Source organism: Lonchura striata, chromosome 37, assembly GCF_046129695.1.
Source record: "Lonchura striata isolate bLonStr1 chromosome 37, bLonStr1.mat, whole genome shotgun sequence".
Lineage (NCBI taxonomy): Eukaryota > Metazoa > Chordata > Aves > Passeriformes > Estrildidae > Lonchura > Lonchura striata.
Genome location: NC_134639.1, coordinates 1,186,588 through 1,201,273, shown reverse-complemented (window position 1 = coordinate 1,201,273; position 14,686 = coordinate 1,186,588). Strand labels below are relative to the sequence as shown.

Sequence of the window (14,686 nt, the reverse complement as noted above, 5' to 3'; positions counted from 1 at the left end):
AATACTTACACCATCCGGTGTCTTCGCCTGGGGCTTCGTGCACAAAGATTAAGGGGGTAGCCGGCAGTTCCTTGCTTGCTATCGGATTTTAGGTTCGTTGGTCAGAGTCCGTGGAGGAGTGTCCCCGTAAGGCCACTGTTAAAGCAAAGGCAGTGGGGCGCCTCCTTAGGACACCTCCTCTCCAGGTGTTCCGATCCGAGTCACGGCACCAAATTTGTTATAAGTTGAGCGAATAATTTGATTCAGCCTGTTAAGATCAATTAATAATTTTATTAATTACAGCAAGCGATAGCAAGCAAAACAGCACTGGGTTCAGCTGGGAGCCTGGCTCTGCCAAAAGCTGACAACCTTTCCTTCTCTTCAGTCCCTTTTTATCTTGCATAAGTGGGGGTGATGAGTCTCATTCCACCGTGGTTATCAGTCCCAGGAACAATGGGTTTCACAAGTAGGGTGGTGTGTCTCCTTCCACTGCGGTTTATAAGTTTCAGCAACAATGGGTTTCCACTGTGGTTATCAGTTCCAGCCAGTCCTGCAAAATCTTTCACAATCTTTGTTTGTGGTTACCAGTCAAGCCTGCAAATTCCATGTCCCGACTTCCCCCCCTTTTATCCTAATTTCATACTTTTGATGAACAAACAAGTCAATGCAGTTTCTCACACTCTGTACCAGTCTATACTGGTCTATACTGCTCTGTACTGATCTATACTGCTCTGTACTGGCCTACACTGGTCTGTACTGGTCCGTACTGGTCTGTACTGCTCTGTACTGGTCTGTACTGGTCTGTACTGGTCTGCACTGGTCTGTACTAGTCTGCACTGGTCTGTACTGGTCTGTACTGGTCTATACTGGTGTGCACTGATCTGTACTGGTCTGTACTGGTCTGTACTGGTCTGTACTGGTCCATACTGCTCTGTACTGGTCTGTACTGGTCTGTACTGGGACAGAGTCGCGGCCCCGCTGCGGCGCAGGGGGCGTGGCCTGATCTGGGGGCGTGGCCTGCCCAATGACGTCACCCGGGCGGGGCCTGCAGGGGCGGGGCCCGCGCAGCAGCGGGGCTGGGCGGGGCCTGCGGGAGGGGCGGGGCCGAGGCTGAGGGCGGGGCCCTGTCGGGAACGGGGGCGCCGGGAGAGTGGGGGTCCGTCAGAACGGGGGGCGCATTTCGGCCAGGGGGTTACGGGCGGGCTCGGGGGACTGGGGGGCTGCAGGGACCGGGGTGCACGGGGCAATGATGGGGGGCGGGCGGGCGGGGCTGCAGGGACTGCGCTGTGCCGGGGCTGCAGCTTCCGCCCCGACCCGAGCGCTGGTGGTGCGGAGTCCTCAGCGAACGCGGGGCGAGCACCCCACATCTGAGCCCAGGAAGGCCTCGGCCCCCCGGGCCATGGGCTGGAGCTGGAGTACGAGATGGTGCCGAGCACCGGGGATTCCTGCCGGGCGCGGCACCTCTCGGCTGATGAGTTCGGTGCGGCCGCGGCCGGGGAAAGGCCGTGCAAGGGGGACTGGTGTACATCGAGATCGGGGGGTATATTGGGGGTTATGGGGGTCTGAGGAGGCTTATTGGGCTCTGGAGGGGATGAGGGATTGGTGTACATCAGGGTCTGGGGCTACATGGGGAGTTATGGTGGTCTGGGGGGCTGCAGGGATTGGGGCACTTTGAGATGGCGATGTATATGAGGGTCTGGAGGACTGTTTAGGGGTTTGGGGGTTTGTAAGGATTGGGGTGCATCAGTATGGGGGATATATTTGAGGTTATTGAGGTGAGAGGAAGCTGAAGGGCTTGGGGTACATGGGGAATTGTGGTGGGGCTGCAATGCAGGGGTCATCTGTGGATACCCTGGTGGGTATTGGGGGCTTCATGGAGTGAAGCCCTTCTCACCCTGCCCCCCACCTTCCCCAGGTGTTCTGGAGACAGACATCACCCTCATCCCCATCATCATCCTCACGTTACTCATCAGTGAGCAGCTGGGGGAGATCTGAGCTTCAAGGGGTCTGGGGGAGGCAGTGCTCTGAGAGATCCTGTGCTCACCCCTCCAGTCCCCCCAGACCTGTCTAGGGTGGCAGCCGCTCCACACCACCTGGAGAGGCTCATGGTGGCTGCCAGCATGGAGCATGAAGGGGGAGCTTGTGGGGCTATGGGCAGGTTTGTGGGGTCCAGCAGCAGCTGCAGGGACTGGAGAGCATCGGGCTCTGGGGAAATTACATTGGGATTTGGGGGATCTTCAGAGACTGGGAGATTCAAGGTCCAAGTGGCATATTGATATTTGATGGGGCTGGGGGTTCTGGGTGGGTTTGGGGGCCTTTCCCAGCAAAGTATAGGGGGTATGGGGGAGCACAGGGGCACTTTGAAGTCATGGGAGGTAATGAGGGGCTTGGGGGAGTACAGGAGGTGTAGGGGTGCACAGACCCTCATGTCGGGGATATGATGAAGGGAGGTGCCCAGCCCTCCCCATACCCCCATGCTGGCTGCTTCCTCCACCCCATCAGCTTCCTCATCTTCCTCCTCGTGCTCATCCTGCTGGGCAAGTGCTTTTCCATCACAGGTACCACGGAGGGTATGGGGAGGTGACTGGTGAGCACGGGGGCAGCTGTGGGTCACTATGGGGCAGTCAGGGGTCCCTATAGAACATTTGTGGGGGGTCTCTGGGGTAGTTTGGGGGTCTCTATGGGGCACCCAGAGGGTTGGTGCTTTCAGTGACCTCATTAGACTGGGGAACTCCATCCAGCTCTCCATGAACGTCACCCTGTACAGTGTCACCCATATCACCCTGTTTGCCTACAAGGCCCAGATGAGACCCCTACACCCACCTGTATTTTTGCTGTATATAGAGGGTTTGTGGGTATTTGGGGGGTATTTTGGGATGCAGGGGCAGTTCTTTGCCCACAAGGAGGTACATTTTGGGGGGCAGTTCTTTGACCACCATGAGGTGCTTTATAATTGAGGTTCAGGTGAGACCCATGTGCCCAGCTGTATTTGGGGAATATGGGAGGCATTTGAAGGGATATGGGGTATTTGGGTGGTGTTTGCTTTGTGGAGTTTGTCTTTGGAGGGAGAGGCAGTTTTTTGACCCTGGTCAGGTGATGTACCCCTACAAGTCACCTGTGGGGCACAGGCTCATTGTGCTGCAGTTCAGGGCCTTCAGCTGGTTGTGCAGTGCCATTTCCATCACTGTCACCATTGTCCTTGAGCACCGCTACTTCTACCTGCCCTTCCTGGGGGCTTATGCCCTCTGGTGCCTCCTGGGGTACCTGGAGGACACCTGAGGTCTCTCACACAAGGGTCTCTCAAGGGGGTCTCATGAGGGTCTCACAGGGGTGTTACAAGGTTCAGTCTCATAGAAGTCTCAAAGTGGTCTTGCAGTCAGAAAACTCTTTAAGGAAAAATGCCACTCAGTTTCCACTTGGCAAGTCCTCAGGTAGAATTGAAGGGCTGATGTTACTTCAGACCCTCTGGAAGGGACCTCCAGGTCATATTTACAAGAGGCGAGCAACAAGTACCATGATCAGAGCTGGAGGGGCCCTGGCTCCAGCCAGGTGTGGGAAAAGGACAATGGGGTCTGTTGGATTGTGTGGATCCATGGCCTGGCACAGCAGAGCCACAGGAGCACAAGGCCTTAGTTGACATGGGTGGATAATGTACCCTGATGCCATCATGCAGGGGCAGAATCCATCTCTGTTTCTGGGATGACAGGGGGTCCCAACAGGGACTATACTGGGGGCTGAAGTGCTCCTGACTGGGCATGAGTGGCAGAAAAATGCAGTTGTTACTGGCATAGAGGCTCCATGTATCCTTGGCATACGTCACCTCAGGAGAGGTATTTCAAATACCCAAAAGGACACCGCCGGGCTTTGGGAGAGCTGCTGTGGATAAAGAAGAACTTTAGACAGCTGAATCTCTTGTTTGGTCTTTCAGAGGACCCTTCTGCTGTGGGACTGCTGAGGGTTGAAGAACAGCAGGTACTGATGGCCAGCCCAGCAGTGTCCCATCGGCAACATGGCACCAAGTGCAACTTCAGGAGGCTGTCCATGAGCTGATCCGGGCGCTGGAGAGCTGGGCGTGCTCAGCAAGACTCGCTCACCCCTCAGTAGCCCCACATGGCCCCTGCCTGAGTCCCGTGGAGAGTGGACACTGGCAGCGGACTGTCACGGCCTGAATGAAGTCCCACCATCACTGAGTGCTGCCATGCTGGACGTGTTGGAACTTCAGCGTGAGCTGGAGACCAAGGCAGCAAAGTGGTGCCACAGCAGAGAAAGCTTTTGAGAAAGAGGATAAGATAATTCAGATCGTCCTGAAGGCTGGTTTTGCCATAAAACAGGGTAAAGTCAAGTGACCTGCCCAAGAAATTCAGTTTTTAGAAGTAAAATAGCAAGATGGACATTGTCAGATTCCAGCGGATGTGGTCAACAAAATAGCAGCCATATCCCCACTGACCCATAGGAAGGAAACACAGGCTTTCCTGGCACTGTGGTATTTTGGAAAATGCATATTCCAGGTTACAGTCAGATTGTAAACCCTCTCTATCATATGACAGACACCGAAGAAGATTGATTTCAAGTGGGGTCCTACACAGCAACAAGCTTTTGAACAAATTAAAGAGGAGATTCTTCCTTACAGTTGCCGTTGGAGCAGTCAGGAGAGGACAAGGTGTGGAAAAAATGCTCCACACTGCAGCCAGGGAGAATGGTCCACCCTGGAGCCTCCAGCAGAAGGGACCTGGGGAAGTTGGAGGACCACCCTATGGTTCTTGAGTCTGGGATACAAAGGATCTGAGGCCAGCTATACCCATACAGCACTCTGCAGCTTATGAGGAGGTTCCATCTGTTTCAGAAGGGACTGGCACTGAAGCACAGTTCCCACTGGCACCCGACTGCCAGTGCTGGGACGGGATGTTCAAAGGGAATGGTATCTTGGAAGTCATTACAAACTGGCCCTGTGGCAAAAATTTCAGATTATCATCAGAAGGGGAAGAGGTGAAGGTGGCACATGCTAGGGAGGCCCTGACTACCAGGAAATGAAAAGCGTCACTCTCTCTTTCCTGATGGTTCCTGCCATATTGTAGGGATGCATCAAAAATGGAAAGCTGCTGTGTGGAGTCCTACTCCATTAACCCCTTTGCCTCCTAAGAGATAAAAAAAAGGGAAAACAATACAAAAAGGTGACTGTCACTAGGCTATACTCGCCACCTTGGTGTGTCAGAAAAAACTCTTCAGAGGAGGTTTCGCTGATTAGACTGGTCCTCAAAGCTTCGAGGGTTGTCGGCCACCCCCAGAGAAATCCCCCAGAAAATTGGGGTTTTTCTCTCTGATAGTGATTTAGAATCCAGAGGAGATCCAATGGAGACACTTCCAAAAGGCTCAGTAAAGCCTCAAGGTCAGGGCCTAGTTGTGCATCAATTGAAAATGTGGGTGTTAGAGTAGTGGTTGCTGCTGCCTATAATCTGTCTCCTGCGGAAAAGCAAGTTGAGATAACCTTCAGTCAATGCAGTCAGACCCTCACTTAGCACCCACCACAGCTGGCTCAGTGACAGAGGCAAGAAAGGCTCATTTTGCTCTTTTTGCAGGGTTTTATTCCAGTGGAGGATATCACATGTGGCTGAAGGGAGCTCAGCGAGATAAAAGAGGGGGACCACGTGGAAGAGACAGCTTGAGAAGGGGAAGGGGTGGGGGACAGGGCTAAGGGCTGGGCAGAGGGGTTTGGTCTCCAGGGAAAGGGGGGTGGCCACCAGGGCTACCGATCCTGTGAGGGGACAGGGAAAGGAGAAACCAGGGGAAGTTGACACAGAGGCCCAAATGCGAGACTGCTTTTCCCCCCAGGAGGACTGGCTCTGTGGTGAGCAGTTACTGCTGTTGCCAAGGCTGAGGACTTGGGAGTGAGGTGGGAGAGTTCGTGGGATGCTACATGCTACATGGCAACTTACGGAAGCCACTGAAGGACAAGGTGGCTCCAGGCACGTTACAGAGCTTAAAGCCTAAAGCCGTCTAGCTAGCTTTGGACATGGCTGAATGAGAGAAATGGCCAACTCTGCCTAGGCACTGACTCATGGATGGTGGCAAGTGCTCTGTGGGGTGGTTGGAATGATGGAAAAAGGACAATTGGCAGCACAAGGGAAACCCATTGGAGCTGCTGGGCTGGGGCCGGACATCACTGCCCAGGGGACAAGCTGGTTGTGAAAGTCCCTCCTGTGGGTGCTCACGTACCCAGGAGTCGGGCACTGAAGAGCATCATAGCAATGGACAGAGGGATGGGGCTGCCAGGATTAAAGTGTCCCAGGTGAGTCTGGACTGGCCACACTTGGCTGAGTTATTTCTGGCTCAGTGGGCCCACGATGCCTCAGGTAGCCAGTGTTTCAGGGGCAGATGAGAGGCTGTCCGGGCGAAGTAAAGACCTTCCTGTCCTGGAACATTTTGTGTGGGAGCAATCCGTGGATGGATCCAAATTTTGAGCTTAGCACCAAATTTAGGAGGTTGGGCTCAGAAAGTGAATGAAAGCACATTTCCTTGGGAGGAGAAACACCTAGTCTTACTGTTAGTGCTGCAGATGATTGTTGGCCCAGGAAAGGAAAAGGCAAACAAGACCTATCTCTCAAGACACCTATTCTGTTGGAGAAATCCTTGGACATATTCGTTAGTAGAGATGGTTTCCAAATTCCTCATATGTGCTCCTGAAAGGGAATGACAATATTTTTCCTTGGAAAATAAAGCACTAGTCACAGTGTTTTAGGATGAAAACGTTTTGCTGGCCTTCACCTCCACCTGGCAGATGATCATCTGCAGCACCGTCAGTCTGACAAGGTGTTTCCCTTCACAAGAATAGGTGCTGTCATTCACGTTGAAGAACCTAGCTGCAGCATTTGGAGCTGAGTTCCAGTATTGCATAAATCTAGGGCTCTAGACATTGCTCTCACACCAAACAGACTAGGGCAGGAAACTCTCACTGGCATTTTTCTCCCCTCTCCAGTTTATAATCTGAGGCTAACTGCTTTCCTTCCCATGTAAAAGCACTGTCATTCCATTTCAGGAGTCAAAACTTTTGTAAACCACCTCCAATATCAAATATGTCCAAGGATTGCTGCCAAACAAAGACTCCAGGACAGAAAGGTTTTGCTGACTTGTCTCTCTACTAGGCAATGATCATCTGTGGCACCAACATTAGGACTGGGAGTTTCATTTTCTAGGAAAGGTACTGTCATTCACTTGGAGGGCCTGGGTTCTGACATTTGGATTCAAGCTCCAATATTGAATGTCTAAGGATTGCTGCCACACAAAGCATGTGAGAACAGAAAGCTGTTGCTGGCTTTTACCTTTACTTTGCAGTCATGTGAACACCACCAGCAGGACTATGTGTTTGCCTTCCCAAAGAAAGGTACTGTCATTCATGTCCAGGAGCACAGTTACAGCATTTGGAGCCACATGCCAATACTATATACTTCCAGTGGATGTCTAACAGAAGAGGATCCAGAGCAGAAAGGTCTTTGTGCCTTTACCTCCCCTGAGAAGCATATCTGCGCTAGAAACAGTGGGTTAGGTCCTTTCCTTCCCATAGAAAATCACTTTATTCCTCTTCAGGAGTCCACCATCTTACTTTGGATACAACTTTCCAACATGACATATATCCAAGGATTGCTCTCACACAATATGTGCCAGGTCAGAAAATTATTACTGAATTCTACCTCCCTGGGCAGCATGTAATCTGCACATTGAACCCTAGGCCTAGGGGCTTTCCTTCCCCTGTAAAAGTGCTTCAATCATCTTTAAGGAGCTCATCCACTGAAATCTGGATACCACCTCCAGCACTGAAAACATCCAAGGATTGCTCCCACACAAAATGTGGACAGACAGGGTGTTAGCATTCAGGAACACACATAATCACGGGATATGATCATCTGCAGGTGCTTTTATTGAGAACTCTGGCAATCAGGGGTACAGACCCAAATCTGACTCAGACATAGATTTCGAGCTGAATGTATTTTATATTCTATCGTTATATAACCTACATATTAATTATTAAACTTATATTGTTCCACTGTATACATTGAAATGAGTTTCTTGTGATCTTTCTGAGGCCCCTGACCACGGTTTCTCATGATTATTCTTACGATTAAACAGTAATTATATTTAATTACTAAACAATCATCACATCTAACAGTCATATCATTTATCATGTACTAGCTACACAGGTGCGGTTCTAGCAAGGTACAAGGCTTTCATGTACCTATTTATTTTTTTTTCAGGGCCCACTAAGCTTAATTTTCCTTTTAACCCTAAATCCCCATGATTTTAAAACCCTTTTACTATCAAGATCAGTGAAAGCTTTCTGATCTGGCAGTTTTTGTATGAGAGTCATCTCTGGGCACATATAATATGGGAGGTGGTATCCACATTTGAATAATCGCTTCTGGATGAGAATGAGAGTTCTTTTCTGTAGGAAGGAAAGCACGTGGCCCCAGTGTTTGTGGTGCTGATGAGAGGCTGCACAGGGGAGCCAGGGAACGCCAGCCAAGACCTCTCTATCGTGGCACCTTTTTGGTGGGATCCATCCTTGGACATAATAATGGAAGTGTTACCTAATTTGGGTAATGGGTAAAATCCCTGGTCATACTCAATTAATTGCACTTACAACTGACAAGCATGTGTGGTGTAGAATGCATGTACTAAGTTACCTTACTTCCTAGCTTAAATAAAGAAGTAATTCTACCCTGTGGGTTGAACGTGTTAATTTAAACTTGTTAAATTTGTTTCCTGCTGGCAGGGATTGCTCCTGCAATAAGGATAAGCTGTCCTTCGATGGTTAACTTGATCTTCAGTGGGGATGTGCTGGAATTGTTACCGATACCATTCCTGGTTAGAAACAGTATGTGTCTCCTGGACAGGTTACCCCTTAGTGGCTCAAGTTGTTTAATCACTCAGAATAATGACAAAAGTCCTTTTCCCAACTCAGAATCCCCCTGTTCCATCTCTTTAAATGCAGTTGAGTTGAATGCTGAATATTTCTTTGGTCTTTGTCCTGGTTTGTAAGATAAGCTTGTATTCTATCTGCCATCTGTTGGAGGTTGGGCAGGTTTGTTATCTCTTCCAAGAAGGATGGTTTGCTCCGAAGAGGTATTGGTTTGTTAATGGGCCATTGACTGACTCACTGCAGGGCTGGTAACGTAACATCATCCCATTGTGAGATGCTCCACCCAGAGGGGGAAGCCAAGCACTCTTTTATTGTATAAAGGGGTACCTTTTGGGGAGACAGAGCAGCTCTCTTTTTGCGGGATTTCCCAGAGAAGCAGCTCCTTCGGCAGGACTCCTGAGAGAAGCGGCCGGAGCGCAGTGAGGCGGCGGCGGCGGAGCTCAGAGGCATCCCCGGCGCACAGGAAGACCGGCCCCACTGCCACCAGATCTTCAGAGAAAACTATACCCTTCTAAAGATCACCACTTCAGCTGCAATTCATCAGCCACTGCAAGGGGAGCAGCTATCATTTCAACCAGACTGCTACCAACACCCCGAATCCTCAGGTTGTGGACTTTTTCACTAGTTTTGTTTGTACCAATTGCATTTGCCTTTTTTTTAAATTGTTATCTAGTTTTCTCCTAGTAAAGAATTGTTACTCTCATTCCCACATCTTTGCCTGAGAGCCTTTTAATTTAAAAATCCTGGTAATTTGGAGGGAGGGGGTTTACCTTCTCCATTGCACAGGAGGCTTTTGCCCTCCTTCACAGACTCCTGTCTTGTCAAACCAAGACAGTCTTTCATGGTGCTAGGCCTTGATATCCTTCAGGAGGAATCTCAACCTCTATTTTATGAATTGCTTGTCCACTGCTGTTGCTGCTTCCAGTGTTTTCAGCGGGGTCTTCTGCAATGGCAATGTCAACAGCAAACACTGGCTAAACACTGGCAAGTTCTATGAGACTGGAGTGTGTTAAAATGATCACTGTGCACTGTCTCAGACAGGAGAGATAGAAGTGGGACTGAGTGATAGTTCCTTTCTTCTCTTAACCTGTCACCACCCCATCAATGCCCAGGCACTTGGGTGCCATAATGTAGTTATAAAAACATTTTTATTCTCCTTCACAGAAGTGGCCTGGTTAAGTCCTAATTGACCTTTCACCGCTCTAATTTGCTTTCTGCATGACCTAATAACATCCTTAAACACGTCCTGAGTTTCCTGGTCCTCCCTCCCAAAGTGATGCATCCTAATTTTTCCCCTGAGTTCCTGGAAAAAGCCCCAAGCTCTGCCAATGCTGGTGCCTGTCACCTGCCACAGAGACTTGTGGCCCCGGGGGACTTGTGTGCCAGAGGACAGCCAAAGCCAACGTACTTTGGTGTCTATGTGATCCTTTCTGCAGGTGGCTGCAGGCAGGAGCACCTGGAGCAGCACTTGGTAGCCGCACTTGGTATCTGTCAAAAGCTGTTGCTCCTTCCTAGAATGATTTTTGCTTGGAAGTGATAATCTGCAACACAAAAACACCATCCACTGTTGACTTCCAGAGGACAATGACATTCTTACAGAGATACTGTCAAGTTTCCTTGTGTCCTTCTGTTTTTTCTTGCTTTCTGGGAAAGAACAACAGCCCAGCATCTGATGCCCAATGCTCCGGTTGCTGCCTGTCTGGCTGTGGCCAGCAGCTCATGTCCAAAGACAAGCGGGTGCTGCCTTCTGAGCAAGGGAATGGACAGGCATGAGCAGAGAATTTCCCTGCTGAAGCTGGGAGGAACCTGGGGAAGTGCAGAAGATTGGGATAACGCTGGCATGAGAGAAGCCATTCCGTGTCTCTGATGATGGTGCCAGCAGTGTGAGGGAAGAGCCAAGAGAAGCGCTGGAAGCAGACACATCCTGCTGCTTTCTGCTGTTCCATGGACACAGAACACACTTGTTCCCATAGTTCCCGAAGGCTTGATGCAGGAAGAAAAACATTCAACAGGAGCACCAAAGGCCAGGGGGTTATTGGCCACTTTCCCTTGCCCACCGCACGCTTGGGAACTAGCCAAGTGCAAGCGCCCTTTTTCCCTTCCTCCCCATTGGCCTGAAGAATCTGGGCACCAAGAGAAAGCTCCTGGACCTCTGGGTATGACAACAACAATTTATTAATGCTACTCTGGGGTGAAAGGAAGTGCTTGCAGAGGGCAGTTGTTCCTCACAGGCTCAGGTGGCCCCAGCAGACGCAGCCTGGCAGATCAGTTCTCCACAGCGCTGCAGCAGGACAGCCAGCCACGGCGGCACGGGAAAGGCCGTGACTTCCAGAGCCGGCGGAGTTGATCCTGCACATTCTGGAGTCGGGAGGAGGGAATGGCTTGTACAGCTAAATTGATGTACAGGGTTTGAAGGGCCAGGCATGAGATGGCAGGGCTGGCGTCATCCGCCAGGTCCTGAAGGGCTGCGAGAGAGAGGAACAGAGCCACCGTCAGAGCCTGTGTCTGCAGAAACGTGGGGAGACCCTCCTGCCACGTCCATGCCAGGCAGCTCTTGCCATGGCCTGGAGGAAGCAGGAGACAAGAAGGGCGAGCTGGAAGGTGCTGGCCACGAATGTGCCACAGGCCCCCAAAAGGTCTGTGTGCTGTGCCCACGCTGCCCTTGGTGCGTGCCGGGCCAGGGAAGGCAGCTGCCAGCGGCAGCCCCCGCTGAGAGCCCGCTGGCCTCACTCACCCCTGCAGAGGATGCGGAACTCTTGCTGCTGTCCTCTGAGGCAGCGCCCGGCCATCCCTTGGGAACAGAGAGCGTGAGCTGGCTTCAGAGCCACAGCTGCCGCCCGCGGGCGCTGCCCGGCCCGAGGCCACACGGGCTCCTGGCCCGGCAGGGCTCAGCCCGGGCCCCTGGCGCATCCTGCCGCCCCAGGGCACGGCTGCCAGAGGGCGGCGGCAGCGCCGAGGCCAGGCGGGGCTCCAGATGGCCGCGCGCGGATGCTGCTGCCGGGGCAGCAGGCAGGGGCTGGGGCCGAGCTGCGGCGGGGCGGGGAAGGAGCCGGGCTCGTGGCTCACCCATGAACCTGACGGCCGCCTCTCGCAGGGGCTCCTGTGGGCTCTGCACGTAGGGCAGGGCCCGGCGCAGGTGCTCGGCCGCTCGGCTCCTGTCCTCTGCCAGCTGCAGAGAGCGGCGGGGCACAAAGGGAAGGGTTGGTGCGGGCCCTGCCCCTCGGCCGGGCGCTCCCTCCGCCCGGCGCCGCTCCCCCTGCCCACACAGCGCCGAGGCCCGGCCAGCAGCCGCCGGCGCCGGGCTCTGCAGGGAGCAGAGGGCCCGGCGAGCCGCGGTGCCGCCCCGCGGCAGAGCCCGGCTGCCTCGGGGCTCCCTCAGCACCGGCCTTGGGGCCAGAGGAGCCTGGAGCAGAGCCCGCGCGGCCCAGGGAAGGCAGCGGCGTGTGGGGCGCCGGCCGGTGCCCCTGTGGGCAGCACTGGGCAGGGGCCACAGCTGCCAGGGCACAGACTGGGCACCGTGGGCAGGCGGCTTCTCCAGGCCGGGGCTGGGGCTTCCAGGCTGTGCTTACCAAGCGCTCGGCAAAGCTCCACATCTGATCCATTTTCACCAGCTGCTGAAGATCCCTTCTCTTCAGGAACCTTACTGCAGAAAGCAGCGTTTCCCGAGAGGCCTGCAGAGCGGCAGAGAGACGGAGATGGCACCGCAGCCCAGGGCACAGGAGCCACGTCCCCGTGCCAAGGCCAGGAGGGAGCTGGAGCCCATGAGGAGGAGCCAGGCTGTGGGGAGACAGCTGAGCCCCCTGCCATGGGGACCCCGGCGCCCAGGAGCCCTCACCTGTGCCACATGCCAGTTCTCATCGTGGCAGTTGAAGAAGAGTGGGAGCAGGCTCTGGCTCACAGGTTTCTTCAGGGGCTTTTTTCCCTTGGCCACCACCAAGTTCATCACCTCTTGGAAGAGGCGAACGGAGAGCAGCTTCACAAGGCTGTTGTCCTGTTGGAAAGGAAGCAAAACCCCTCCACACCAGCTGCTTCAGGCCCCCCTGTGCACAGGCACAAGGCACCGGGCTTCCAGGCGGCGCCCGGTGCCCGTGGCTGGGGGCACAGAGCCTTACATTGTCAAAGAGTTGCCAGAGCGCCTCAGCCAGCTGCAGAGCGATGGGGCTGGCTATTGCAAGGTCTTTGTTGCAAAGCACAGAGCTGAGAACAACGATGGTCATCTCAACAATGTCTTCATCCACGGCCCGCAGGAGGTTGCCAAGACTTTCAGTCAGGCTGTACATTCTTTCGTTCTGTGTGGAAAACAAGGCTGTACAACCCCACGCTGCTGCTGCTGCTGCAGGGCTCAGAGGCTGAAGGCCTGTCCCAGAGTGCTCAGGCAGCTGAACAGCCACCCTGGAGAGCTGAGAGCAGCTGCCACAGCTCCAAAAGTCCAGCCAAGCCCAAGGGGCTGCTTTCCCCAGCCCCACGCTGCCAGCACAGCTTCAGCTGCTGCCTCCTTCTCACCATCGAGGGGTCCTGGCTGAGCACCACGAGGCCTCTGAGCGCCACGCGACGCATCTCCCTGGACTTGCTCTGCAGGTGCCTTGTCATGATCTGCAGGACATTTTCAGCGCATTCACTCAAGTCCAGGCAGTCCAGGACCTGAAAGGCACAGAGCAGTGACAGGAGTGCCCAGCTGGCAGGAGCTCAGAACTGCACAGGGCTGAGCCAAGGCAGCAGCACAGGGCACCATCCCAGGCAGCTGCGGCTACCAGAGGGCAGAGGTGTGGGAGGCAGCTGAGCGAGGCAGCGCTGGCCATCGGGCTCACCTCCACCAGGAAGGCCAGAGCGGGCAGTTCCCAGTCTGAATTGTCTTGGCTGAGTAAGTCAAAGAGGCAGGATGCCATGCTGCAACACCAGATGATGGAGACACGGCGCATCTCCCTGGGAGGGAGAAAAAGGGACCATTGCTCCTGAGCTAAGTGGCCAAACCTCTCCCAGGGCTGACTCACAGAAGTCTGGTCTTCTCCCGAGCACTCCCCAGCACGGGTGCTTTGGGAGGCAGCTGCTCCAGGGCACCCTCCTCTCCCAGCCCATTCCAGTCTGCTCATCCCTCCCTTGAGGACAAGGCCCTGCCACCCATGAGCACAGGGACTGCATGGGGTGATCTGGGCACAAAGGAGAGGGGCAGTGGGGAACATGAGGTCTCACCTGGCCAGCAGACCCACTGCATAGTGGTGGGTGTTGGCACAGAGCAGTGTGTCCCAGGCACACCTGCGTTCCATTGCTAGCACCACGTCCTCGTACTGCATTTGGCAGAGCAGGGCCTTCAGGGTCTGCAGTGCAAAGCTGTGTGCAGAGCAAAGCCCAGGTCACGCTGGGAGGCCTGGCTCTTGCCCTGGGAGCATGGCAGGGATGGGGAGACTGGGAAGACTGGCATGGAGCACCTGTTGGGGTGGGCAGCAAGGCCGTGTTGCTCCTGGCATCTCTTCCAGAAGGTATCCACCTCTTCTGGCAGATTCTGCGTGCTGATGTAAGCTTGGAAGAGCAGACGCAGAAAGAGGTTGGGGAAATACTCCAGCACTACAGGTGGGCACCAGGTCAGATTGAAGAGCCTCCACAGTGTCAAGGTTGCCTGCAAGAAATAAAACAGCCAGAGACAGTAATCAGTGCCAAGACATGCATTTGGCATGGCCCCAGCCTGCGAGGGAGAGGCCAAGGGAGACACATGGGGAGCAGCCAGCCTGATGCCCCAGAACCTTGCCCCCAAGCCAGGTTTCAGCCCAGCGCCTGAGGCAGGGAGATGCAGCTGGGGGC

The 14,686-nt window shown here is 53.9% G+C and overlaps 1 long non-coding RNA gene across 1 annotated transcript; it reads left to right on the top strand.

Moving 5' to 3' along the window:
• The first annotated feature begins 1,093 nt into the window (after positions 1-1,093).
• Positions 1,094-9,601, top strand: LOC144248002 (uncharacterized). The gene is made up of 3 exons (XR_013341414.1): positions 1,094-1,135; positions 2,482-2,537; positions 9,262-9,601. It is a non-coding gene; the product is annotated as an uncharacterized LOC144248002 (long non-coding RNA).
• Positions 9,602-14,686: the final 5,085 nt, after the last annotated feature.